We start from the raw sequence: 12728 nt of genomic DNA on the forward strand, positions 1-12728 counted from the left end.
TCTGAAGCTAAGAACAAAACAAAACAAAAAGCAGCAGAAGAAGTTGCATTTGGGGCTTCCCTGGTGGCGCAATGGTTGAGAATCTGCCTGCCAATGCAGGGGACACGGGCTTGAGCCCTGGTCCGGGAAGATTCCACATGCCGTGCAGCAACTAAGCCTGTGCGCCACAACTACTGAGCCTGTGCTCTAGAGCCCGTGAGCCACAACTACTGAAGCCCACGTGCCACAATTACTGACGCCCGCACGCCTAGAGCCCGTGCTCCGCAACAAGAGAAGCCACCGCAATGAGAAGCCCGCACACCACAACAAAGAGTAGCCCTGCTCACCACAACTAGAGAAAGCCCGTGCACAGCAATGAAGACCCAATGCAGCCAAAAATAAATAAATAAAATAAATTTATTTAAAAAAAAAAAAAGGAGCTTTGGAACCCAGTGGGTGCTAGTTGCTTGCTGAAGACAGAAGTCATGCTAAGCAGCTCTGAGGGTGGAGTGAGGGCAGAGGTAGCCAACGTCCCCAGGAAAGTGAGCAGGGAAAGAAACGTTCTCAAGTCATGAGTCAGTCAAGTCCCCAACCAGAGAGCAAATCCTGGGTACTCAGTACCAGATGCAAACCTACAGAATGTTAAGATTAGAAAATTGTAGAATAAATGTGGAGAATTCATCCTTTATTTTTTCCTTTGGCCACACTGTGAGGCTTGCAGGATCTTAGTTCCCCCACCAGGGATTGAACACAGGTCCCCTGCAGTGGAAGCACAGAGTCCTAACCACTGGACCATCAGGGAATTCCCCAAAACTCATCCCTTAAAACAGGAAGCCGATAGGAAGGTTATTGTGAAAGTTTAAAGATAGTTTTGGAGACAAAAATTTTGTATTTAAAGCTTAGTTACACTAAAACACTAATTTAAAACATATATGCATCCCAATGTTCATAGCAACATTATTTACAATGGCCAAGATATGGAAGCAACCTAAGTCTCCATCAATAGATGGATAGATAAAGAAGATGCGAGATACACACACACACACACATACACACACAATCGAATACTACTCAGCCTTAAAAAAGAATGACATTTTGCCATTTGCAACAACGTGGATGGATTTGGGGGGCATTATGCTAAGTGAAATAAGTCAGACAGAGAAAGACAAATATGGTATTATATCACTTATATGTGGGATCTAAAAAGCAAAACAAACTAGTGAATATAACAAAAAAGAAACGGACTAACAGATGTAAAGAACAATCTAGTGGTTACCAGTGGGAATAGGCAAAGGGGAGGGGTAGGATAAGGGTAAGGGATTATGAGGTACAAACTACAAGGGAAAGGATGTAAATCAATAAAATTAGAAATGAAAAAGGAGAAATCACAACTGACATTGCAGAAATACAAAGGATAAGAGACTACTACAAACAACTATGCCAATAAAATGGACAACCACGAAGAAATGGACAAATTCTTGGAAAGGTACAATTTTCCAAGACTGAACCAGGAAGAATTAGAAAATATAAACACACCTATCACGAGTAATGAAATTGAAACCGTAATTTAAAATCTTCCAACAAACAAAAGTCCAGGATGACATGGCTTCACAGGCAAATTCTACCAAACATTTAGGCAATAGCTAACATCAATCCTTCTCAAACTCTTCCAAAAAACTGCAGAGAGAGAAACACTCCCAAATTCATTCTACAAAGCCACCATCACCCTGATACCAAAACCAGAAAAAGATATCACAAAAAAAGAAAATTATAGACCAGTATCACTGATGAACATAGACGCAAAAATCCTGAACAAAATTCTAGCAAACAGAATCCAACAGCACATTAAAAGGATCATACACCATGATCAAGTGGGATTTATCCCACGGATGCAAGGATTCTTCAGTATATGCAAACCAATCAGTGTGATACACCACGTTAACAAATTAAGGAATAAAAACCATATGATTGTCTCAATAGATGTAGAAAAAGCTTTTGACATAATTCAACACCCATTTATCATAAAAACTCTCCAGAAAGTGGGCAGAGAGGGAACCTCCAACAACCTAATACAGACCATATATGACAAACACACAGCAAGCATAATATTCAATGGTGAAAAACTGAAAGCATTTCCTCTAAGATCAGGAACAAGACAAGGATGTCCACTCTCACCAGTATTATTCAACACAGTTTTGGAAGTTCTAGCCACAGCAATCAGAGAAGAAAAAGAAATAAAAAGAATACAAATTGGAAAAGAAGAAGTAAAACAGTCACTCTTTGCAGATGACATGATACTATACATGGAAAACCCTAAAGATGCCACCAGAAAACTACTAGAACTAATCAATGAATTTGGTAAGGTTGCAGGATACAAAATTAAGGCACAGAAATCTCTGGCATTACTATATACCAACAACGAAAAATCAGAAAGAGAAATTAAGGAAACACTCCTATTTACCATTGCAACAAAAAGAATAAAATATCTAGGAATAAACCTGCCTAAGGAGGCGAAAGACTTGTACTCAGAAAACTATAAAACACTGATGAAAGAAATCAAAGATGACATAAACAGATGGAGAAATATACCATGTTCTTGGATTGGAAGAATCAATACTGTGAAAATGACTGTACTAGCCAAAGCAATCTACAGATTCAATAAAATCCCTATCAAATTACCAATGGCATTCTTCACAGAATTAGAGCAAAAAATTTTACAATTCATATGGAAACACAAAAGACCCCGAATAGCCAAAGCAATCTTGAGAAAGAAAAACGGGGTTGGAGGAATCAGGCTCCCCAACTTCAAACTATACCACAAAGCTACAGTAATCAAGACAGTATGGTACTGGTACAAAAACAGAAATATAGATCAATGGTACAAGATAGAATGTCCAGAGACAAACCCACGCACATATGGTCACCTTATCTTTGATAAAGGAGGCAAGAATATACAATGGAGAAAAGACAGGCTCTTCAATAAGTGGTGCTGGGAAAACTGGACAGCTACATGTAAAAGAATGAAATTAGAACACTACGTAACACTATACACAAAAATAAACTCAAAATGGATTAAAGACTTAAGACCAGACACTATAAAACTCTTAGAGGAAAACATAGGAAAAATACTCTTTGACATAAACCACAGCAAGATCTTTTTTGACCTACCTCCTAGAGTAATGGAAATAAAAACAAAACTAAACAAATGGGACCTAATGAAACTTCAAAGCTTTTGCACAGCAAAGGAAACCATCAAAAAGACAACCCTCAGAATGGGAGAAAATATTTGCAAGTGAAACAACAGACAAAAGATTAATCTCCAAAATTGTATATTTTGGAGCTCAATATCAAAAAAACAAACAATCCAATTAAAAAATGGGCAGCAGACCTAAATAGACATTTCACCAAGGAAGACATACCTATGGCCACGAGGCACATGAAAAGATGCTCAACATCACTAAATATTAGAGAAATGCAAATCAAAACTACTATGAGGTATCAACTTACACCGGTCAGAATGGCCATTATCCAAAAATCTAGAAACAACAAATGCTGGAAAGGGTGTGGTGAAAAGGGAACCCTCCTGCACAGTTGGTGGGAATGTAAATTGATACAACCACTATGGAAAACAGTATGGAGGTTCCTTAAAAAACTAAAAATAGAACTACCATTGACCCAGCAATCCCACTACTGGTCATATACCCTGAGAAAAACATAATTCAAAAACAGACATGTACCAAAATGTTCACTGCAGTACTATTTACAATAGCCAGGACATGGAAGCAAACTAAATGTCCATCGACAGATGAATGGATAAAGATGTGGCACGTATGTACAGTGGAATAATACTCAGCCATAAAAAGAAACGAAGTTGAGTTATTTGTAGTGAGGTGGATGGACCTAGAGTCTGTCATACAGTGTGAAGTAAGTCAAAAAGAGAAAAACAAATACCGTATGCTAATGCATATATATGGACTCTAAAAAAAAAGGGTACTGATGAACGTAGTTGCAGGGCAGGAAGAAAGAGGTAGACAAAGAAAATGGACTTGAGGACATGGGGTGGGAGGGCGAAGCTAGGGCAAAGTGAGAGTAGCATCGACATATATACACTACCGAATGTAACACAGTTGGCTGGTGGGAAGCAGCAGCATAGCACAGGGAGATCAGCTCGGTGCTTTGCAATGACCTAGGGGGGTGGATAGGGAGGGTGGGAGGGAAGCTCAAGAGGGAGGGGATATGGGGACACATACATGCATATGGCTGATTCACTTTGTTGTGCAACAGAAACTAACACAGTATTGTGGAGCAATTATACTCCAATAAATATCTATTAAAAATAAAATAAATAAGCTACAAGGATATATTGTACAGCACAGGGAATATGGCCAATATTTTATAATAACTGTAACTGGAGTATAACCTTTAAAAATTGTGAATCACCATGGTTTACACCTGAAACTTATATAATATTGTAAATCCACTATACTTCCATTTAAAAAAAATAATAATAAAAAATGAAGCTTGGTTACATGGTAAATAAGGAAAACACAATAGCTGATCTGCCAAGTGAATGAGCAAATAGAAAAAAGGAAAGTAGGAAGATGCCATAGTAAGAATAACAGCCTGAGACGAGGGCACACACAAACTAGCAAGGAGAAGGGATAATTAAGTGAAAAGAAAAGTTACAAATTATAATGAAAGCTTGTAAATAAGGATCGTCCATGAGGCCTCTCACTGTATTAGCCTCTCCCCTGCAGTGTGTTCTCCTCACATTGCTTCATGAGGCAAACAGGAAAGAACAGAGCCCCCCAGTCTATAGACAAGGGGACAGGCTCAGAAGAGATTTGCATGCCCAAGGGCACAAAATTAATAACTGGTGACCTACTTGACTTGAGTCCTATGCTCTTTTTCGATTAAAGTGCTCAAAGGAAAAAGTAGAAAGAGTGCGTCACCTTTTCCCCCTTTCCTACACCGATTACATGAAAATAAATGGGCTCCAAATGTCTTTCTCCCCTTTGGAAGATGTAATTAAACCATTAGAAGAAAAGTAACAAATTTAGATGATTTATCAGAGTATTTCTGAAACAATACCATTCACACCCCCTTCCGCCTTATTATCTAAATAGTAATAAAAGTTAGGGTACAATGGTAGGGCCTTTTAGGAGGCTGGAGCAAAAAGTCTCTCATGTTCTGTTACTTTCACTAAAGACAGACTGGAAAAATGCCATATTCCATTTGGGGACCCACCAGTGGGACCAGCAAGGGTTGAAGGGGCAACAAAGGCTTTCTTTGGCATCAGGCAGAGTTACTCACCTATCTGAGGAAACCAGACGGAAACAACAATAGATGCACAATGTACTGTACAAAAGAAACAAATATTGCATTTATCACAATCTTGATTCTAAAAATAAAAGAATTGAGTTGGGAACCTGAGTGTCTCAGGGCAGAGGGGATCGAATGATTCATAGACTAGCCCGAATACTCAGTCCTATCTCTTTTCCATGGATTAGTCCCTAATATTTTTCTGACTTTCTCCTGCTCTGGGTAGGATTTTATGTAATGTATGTTATTGGTCTATGGATGAAAACCCATTGGAAACCAGCTCCCTATTTATTAAATACACTTTAGGACTACTTCCCTTTGCCTGACAAAATTTTGATCTAGGATATTCTCTCCCTACCACCAAACATGTGCAATTTCTTTAATTTGGCTTCTTGGTTCAACCTGAGGTTGAATGCACTTATTGCCACCACAGGGTTGGATAAGAGCAGATCTTCTATTTTCTAACTGCCCTTAATTTAGAAAATAAAGCTTAAATTGAACTAAAAAAAAAATTAAATTCAAAATAAGAATCACTTTCACACCAGGCCAGGGAGTCGAGGCTCTACAACCACACACATATCTTAAGTGATCCAGGAGCATAAGATGCTTTAACCTAAATGACGGCTCTGTATTATCCTGATTGCATGTCCACAATTTTCAATCCATTCTTTCTGCAGGCTGGGAACACGGTTAGTTCCGATCACTGCAGGAAATTGAAAAATTCTCTTCTTAGGAGACGGTTTTAGGCTGAGAATTGGTAAGTGGCAGGATGAGAGGGGGATCTGACTGGAGCCCAGAGAGTGAGATTGCTCCTTGTCCTGCAATAATCCTGTTAAGTGGTTCCCGGCACAACACAATCTGGGCTTGAAGTGGCTGTAAGATAATGAATGAGTCTTTAAGTGTCACTTAGCTGTCGAGGTAAAACTCCAATCCCAAACTCCAGGGCTCATCAGCATAATCAAACATTGAACATGAGGACCCTTGAAGGAGCCCACTTCCCTGAGAGTCCTGTGTTGTAGCAGTTACAAAATGCTCCTTGGAGAAAGGGGCCTCACCTTATTTGGGCAGAAGCAGTTTACTCTGTTCACTAGAAACTCATCCTGTCTAGACTACAGGGTTGATCTCAAGTGTACCTACAAGTGATGAGGAAACCCTCTCCAGCTCACTTGCCAAGGTAAAGACCTCAGGTTCACTCTCATAGCAATTATAATCAATCTCAAGACATCCTTTGGGCAACAGAGGATGCAGAGACAGCTGCTTCTTCATTAGCCAAGGAAATTAAATAAAAGCCTATCGCGAGCAGAGTACCCATTGGCTGATACCAGCTCAGTCCCTGGTGGATGGCCAATCGAGATGAATGGAAAGGCTTTTTTCTCTAGTTGCTCTATCAATTACTGACAGAGGGATGTTAAAACCTCTAACTGTGATTGTGGATTTGTCTATTACTCCCTTAAATTCTGTCAATATTTGCTTCGCATATTTTAAGCTCTGTTAACTAGATATTTACAGATTTATGGTTGTTATGTGTTCCTGAAGAATTGACCCTTTTATCTCATAATATTCATCATCCTGAAACCTATTCTATCTTGCATTCATTTGGCTATTCCAGCTTTCTAAAGCATACTGTTTGTAAGACATATTTACTCCGTCTTTTTACGTTTGATCTACCTGTATTTATATTTAAAGGCAGCACGTCATTGGGTCTTTCTTTTTCTCCAGTTTAGTAATAATCTCTGCCTTTAAATCAGAGCATTTACTCCGTTTATATCCATTTACTGTTAGTTACTGATGTGGTTGGATTTAAGTCTGCTACTCTGATTTGTTTTCTGTCGGTCCCATCTGGATTTTTAAAAATTCCGCTGCTCCTCCTTTCTTACTTCTTTCTGGGTTAAATAGATTTCCATTCTCATTTTCTTTCTGTCTTTTCACTGTGCCTCACTGTATTTTCTTCAGAAGAGCTTATACAACTTTATAGAGAACAAAAACAAATGCCCTGGTGCCCTCTGCTTCAGGATACTGTATCAGTACAGAAAACTACGTAACCAGTTACTGAGCAGAGCTGAGAATCCGTACCTCCACCCCCCGCCCCAAAGTCCTTATCAACAGGGAAAGACAACTCTTCTTCTTCTTCTTCCTTTTTTTGGCCGCACAGCACGTGGGATCTTAGCTTCCTGATCAGGGATCGAACCCACCACCTCCTGCAGTGGAAGCACAGAGTCTTAACCACTGGACTTCCAGGGAAGTCCTGACAATTCTCCTTGTCTTCTTAAGAGCCTTTCTAGTGCTATGATTCCACACCCTAAAAGACTAGAAGTTCTTCTTTAAGTTCTCTTGATAGTAATTTTTATAAAATTTAAATCCCTGGATCTTCACGGCCACCCACCTAAGGATTCAAATTCCTAAACTTCTGTTTGTTTCCTTGAGCCTCTTCTGCGAACTTCCTCTCTACTCATACAGGATTGCAATCCATTCTCTGAAAATACGTTTTATAATCAAGCTTCAGGACTGAGAGAACTGAATAAATCTAAGGCTTGCACGGAGCTCCCTCTTGAGGTGGCCTTCATACAGATGCTGAAAACTTTGCGTTTGTATGAACTGGTTGTTACAGTTCCAGCTTCAGGAGCTAATAAAATTAATCCAAAAGCTATGTTGGCTAAATTATGGAAGTAAACATCTTCTTATTATAAGTAATTCTAATTCCCAGAAGACCATATAACCTCCGACAGGAAAATAAACACAGCGCCTCACTAAATGCATGCCCTAAATATAAAATACACTAACAACCAGAAAGATAAATGTGGTTCTAGAGTTCTGGTTTTAGATACTGTTCGTTATCTTGCAGAAAGGCAAGTTTTCTCCAGAGAGAGAGATGGCGGGTGTGGGTTTAGGTACGTCTCCTGAGTCAGAGGCACCAGGGTATGGAGACTGACTCTGTCACTCTGCAGCGGTGTGAATCTGGGGGAGTCTTTAAATCCCCTTAAGCCATCTGAGAATGGGGGTGAGAAGAGAGTCCACCTCGGCTGCAGGGGGACGGCTAGCAAAGGACCCAAGGCACGGGAAGTGCTTGGGTGCTAAGTGCCCCATTACCTCCATTTATAAGACTCTTAGATGAAGAGCAGGACACCATTTAAAAAAGAAATCACCAGGATGCTTCCTGCATTCCTGATTACTGCACGCTTCCTACTCTAGCTAAGAAAACTAAGTTTTTCCCTAGGTTTTTCATCTTCCTTTGGGGCATCATCTGCTAAATTCACACAGCAATGAATGAACTTCTTTAAGGTAGCGTACAGAGGATACTTGGACAAGCACAGTCAGTTCAGTGGAAGAGTCAGTTAAGTCACCTGCCTGATTTTCACGGGTCAACTAAACTTACTGACAAGGGTCTTACTCTGGGTCTCCTCCCAAAGCTCTTACGAGCTTTCTGACGTGATGCCTGAGAAGTGGAAGGAACAGACTCTGTCCGGAATTTCTGCTGCTGTTCCTTAAACTCCCTCCACCTCCCAGCCTGGTATTAGAACAGAGGTGACACACGCTCTTTGGCAGATGCAACTTGCCAAAGGGACATTTTTAGGAACTTCTTCATCAGTCTCCTACTTATTTTTGTTTGTTTGTCTGTTTTTGGTCTCCACCTCTGCCCATATTCTCAAACAGCAAACAAAGCTGGGAAACTGGCAGGGAAGTCTGCAAGATTTGAACAGTCTTGGGAAAACAAGAAGGAACAAGAGGCAGGAAGATAATGATCTCGGTTTCCAACAGATTAAATTTAAAGACCAAGGGGAGGTGTAGACAGACAGTTAGGTAGTTTGACATAGTACAACCCATGACTTGTGTACTAAATCAAACCTACTTCCTGGAATAAAGTACAAAGTTTGCACATGTTTTCAGGATCACAGGAGTTTTGTGATAAAAACAAGCTATTTCAACGTGTGTGATGACCACAGCTGTGCCCTTGGCCCGCAGAGGATGAGGATTTACTTTTTCCCCTTTGCCATTAAGTAGATAGGAAAAAAGTGTGACGTGCTGCCCTAAGAACATCAGGAAAATGCTCCCATCCCAGGTAGGGTTTTGTAAAACCTCTTTTCAGTTTCACCCTGCTGGCCTTTCAAAGTGCCTTCGACATGGAAGTCTTCACTTGGGGAGCAGGCGTGCCAGGAGGATGCTCAGAACCTCCCAGGGGCACGAGATGTTGCCCATACGGGGCACCCTGACTCCCCCGACGTCCCTCCTTTCAGAGCAGGTACCAACCCCCTGGGCCCACCTGGTTCCCCAGGCTTTAAAGGTGAGAGACTTCCAGTTGTGTCAGGGAAGCAGGGACCCAGGGACCCAGGGGCAGGCTGGGCTTCCTGTCCTGTGAAGGATGGGCTGTGACAGGGGCAGGCTGTGTCCTTTCCCACCTGCCTCTTGGGACCCAGGAAGGCCTGGGAAGGTCCCCACAGTGAAAACAGAAGCCACGCATCACATTTCCCAACTGCCCCACCATGACATCTTTTCAAATCTTGACTTGTCCTCGATGGAAAACTTAGAAAGGAAGCTCACAAGCAGGCAGGTTTTAAAATCAGGAACACACTACTTAAAGGTTGTAGCTCTGGCCTTTGTTTCTGCAAGGTCACGGCCACCGTGAGCTGTTTTTGTTAGGATGGTCAGTGAACCTGTGGAGATGTGCGTGGTCTGAAAAGAAGGAATGAGAGAGTGTGTGTGTGGACATGTGTGTCTGTGTTAAAACAGCCTGAGTTTAAAAGCATCCCCTGGGAAATCCCAAGTTCCAGTTTTTAAAAACATTAGCTTTCAATAATTACAGTTCACATCCTATGAAATAGGTAAACAGAATTCCCCCCATTTTCTGATAAGAAGACAGGCACTATGGATTCCTAGTATCTGTGTTCTTCCCTATGAGGTCTGACTCCACAGAGCTTATTCAGGTCGGACACCTGCTTCAAGGCAGTGGAAACTTAGTCTGAGAGTGCAGCTTTGAGATCGAGGTCCCCTTTCCATTTATAAGTTTGAAACAGGGAACAATTAAAAATCGAGTGTATTTATTTTGGCACAGAAAGAATTGGGATGGCAGGAAAACAATCGGTCCCGGGTTCCCATCTGCTCATCAGGTCACTGAGTTGTGTTCTCAGCACCTCGTGAGTGAGTGGATGGGCCAGACTGCACCCCGTGGGGAGGTGAAGGGGGGACCAGATGGAAAGGGGAACAGCAGAAACCATGGGGGTTGGAGGGGACCTTCTCCACGGGAAGGAGGATAAGCAGGAGGGAGGCGATTTGCTGCTGCCGAGGGCCATGTACCCAAGGGCATCAGGAGCCGGCCAGGCTCTGCGGTCAGAAGTCAGACAGCAGAGGCTTCGCCCACCCCTTGACCTTGAGGACCCACGACCCTCCCAGGGCTGACTGATGGCTGTGCCTGTCCCGCCTGCAGGTTTTCAGGGCTGGAAACCCACTCCCTTCTGACACCACTCTCTGGGTTTCCCTTGGTGACCCCAAGAGGACACACGGCGTTTATAGGGTGTCTCCAGCCTTGCCCTGCAGGTCTCACTCCTGTCCTTTCCTATCCTGCCCATCCTGTCCCGGCTCCTACAAGGGATCTGGACCGTTCCTAGTGAAATGACAGCTCCAGTTTACTGAGTCATCACGATGCTCCCAGCGCTGTGCTGATGGCTTTATCCCACGTTCTGCATTTCATTAATCCTCACACCAATTTCCATCTCTGCTGTTCCCCGGCGTCACCCCTGACCAGTGGACCCACAGTGCTCCCCGCCCTCTCATTCCCCCGGCTCTCCAAGACCCCATACGGCCACCCCAGGGCCCCTTTGCTTAGACAGCTACTTTCTCCACCTAGAAAAATGGCACCATGTCTATGCAGACGGAAATCTTTTGACCATGCCCCCCCCACACCCTTATTCCCAGCCCACCGGGAAGTCCTACTGAGGCTGTCTCCAAAAACATGCACCCTCTTCTCTCATTTCTCCTTCTCTCATCTTTGTGTAGCCCCCTTGACCTCAGGGAGAGCCCTGGGGCTACGCTCCCACTGGGCCCTCTTCCATCTTTTCCTCGCAAGGCAGCAGAAGGGATGTGATTAGAACGATAACATTCTCTCACTTAATCTCCTCAGGGCCTGCCCGGCACACCTAGAAGCGAATCTGAACTATAGTCACAGGTGAAATGTCACCTCTTAAGAGCTGTCCTTGGCAGTACGTTTTATCTCCTCTCACCCCCTCCCCCCAATTCTCTCCCTCAGACTCTGACGTTCATCATTGCACTTATTACAACTGAAATTATTTTAGCCACATCTTTGTGGCTTTCTGTCTTAGAACATACAGACCATGCACGAAGCTCATACGTCAGAACCTACGTCCTATGTAGGAAGGGTGCTTGTTTGCTCACGACTGTATCCCAGGGCCCTGATAAATATTTGTTAAAGGTTGAATAAACGACCCATCGGGTACTTGGATTTTGTCCTACCCTTTCCCCCCACCCCCCCACTTCATTCAACTCTCCACTTCTCAGCTCTTTTGGTTTTAGTGAAACGCTCTCCCCAGTAGCCTGCCAGAGGAAGGAGATCAGACGTCCCACTGGAGACCTTGGGTTCCTGGTTCCCACCTCCCTGAGCATCTCCCTCAAGACCCGCTGCGCCTAAAGTCACAGGTGGAATTCCCGGGCTACATGTCTGTCTGGCCAAGGCAGCTTCGAGATGCAAGACATGTTATAAGCAATCCTGAAATAGGAGGCCCCAGAATGATAAGGGGCTTCCTATGATGCACTGGGTTTGAACATTTTTTTCTTTTACCAGCAACACATTCTTCATTTTCTTTACCGGTCTGCTGAAATATAAGGCCAAAATACCTCAGGAGAGGAAGCAGGTTAATCCTGGCTGGGAACTCGCCCGAGTGCACGAAAGCCCAGCTCCCTTTCACCAGGCTCCTGGCCTGCTCGGGCTCTGCGCGGGGCACCAAACACCTCCACGGGTTTACCATCCTTCTCTCAGTCTCTGTCTGGGTGATCCTGGTGGTTGGCTGGGTAGGTCGATAGCTAGGGAGACAGACACGGGGTTCAGCTGCAGCCCCACCAGCCGTGGCATTAAGCGAGTTACCCTACCTTTCTAAATGCCATCATACACAGAACACGTGCTACATGTGCCAAGAGAATTAAGGGAGAAAATGTGTCTAAAGGGCCTGGTGTGGAGCCTGGTACATAGGAAGTATTCCACAAATGAGTTGTTCCTTGTGTGTGTGTCACTAGCCGGGTGCGTGTCAGGGTCAGAGGGGTGTGGGACGGCCCCGACACTGGTGCCCTCCATCCCCGAGCCCATGTCGGTAGGAGGCTAGTCTCTATCGGGGTCAGTCACCCAAGGGGGTCCCACAACCCCCTCTGGCCGGCCACTCGCCTGTCCTCTTCCTTTGGGGGGAGGGGAAGGAGAATGGTTTCAG

At 43.5% G+C, this 12728-nt stretch overlaps 1 protein-coding gene across 1 annotated transcript in view; it reads right to left on the reverse strand.

Moving 5' to 3' along the window:
• The window catches only part of LOC309811072 (uncharacterized protein), a 49524-nt gene extending 37368 nt beyond the window's left edge, over nucleotides 1-12156 (reverse strand). Inside the window, exon 1 of the mRNA XM_082633586.1 lies at nucleotides 12145-12156. The gene's annotated coding sequence lies outside the window, so the exon portion shown is untranslated. The remainder of the gene's footprint in view (nucleotides 1-12144) is intronic.
• Between the last annotated feature and the right edge of the window lie 572 nt (nucleotides 12157-12728).

The sequence above is a fragment of the Mesoplodon mirus genome (assembly GCF_964341445.2).
Source record: "Mesoplodon mirus genome assembly, chromosome: 10".
NCBI lineage: Eukaryota > Metazoa > Chordata > Mammalia > Artiodactyla > Ziphiidae > Mesoplodon > Mesoplodon mirus.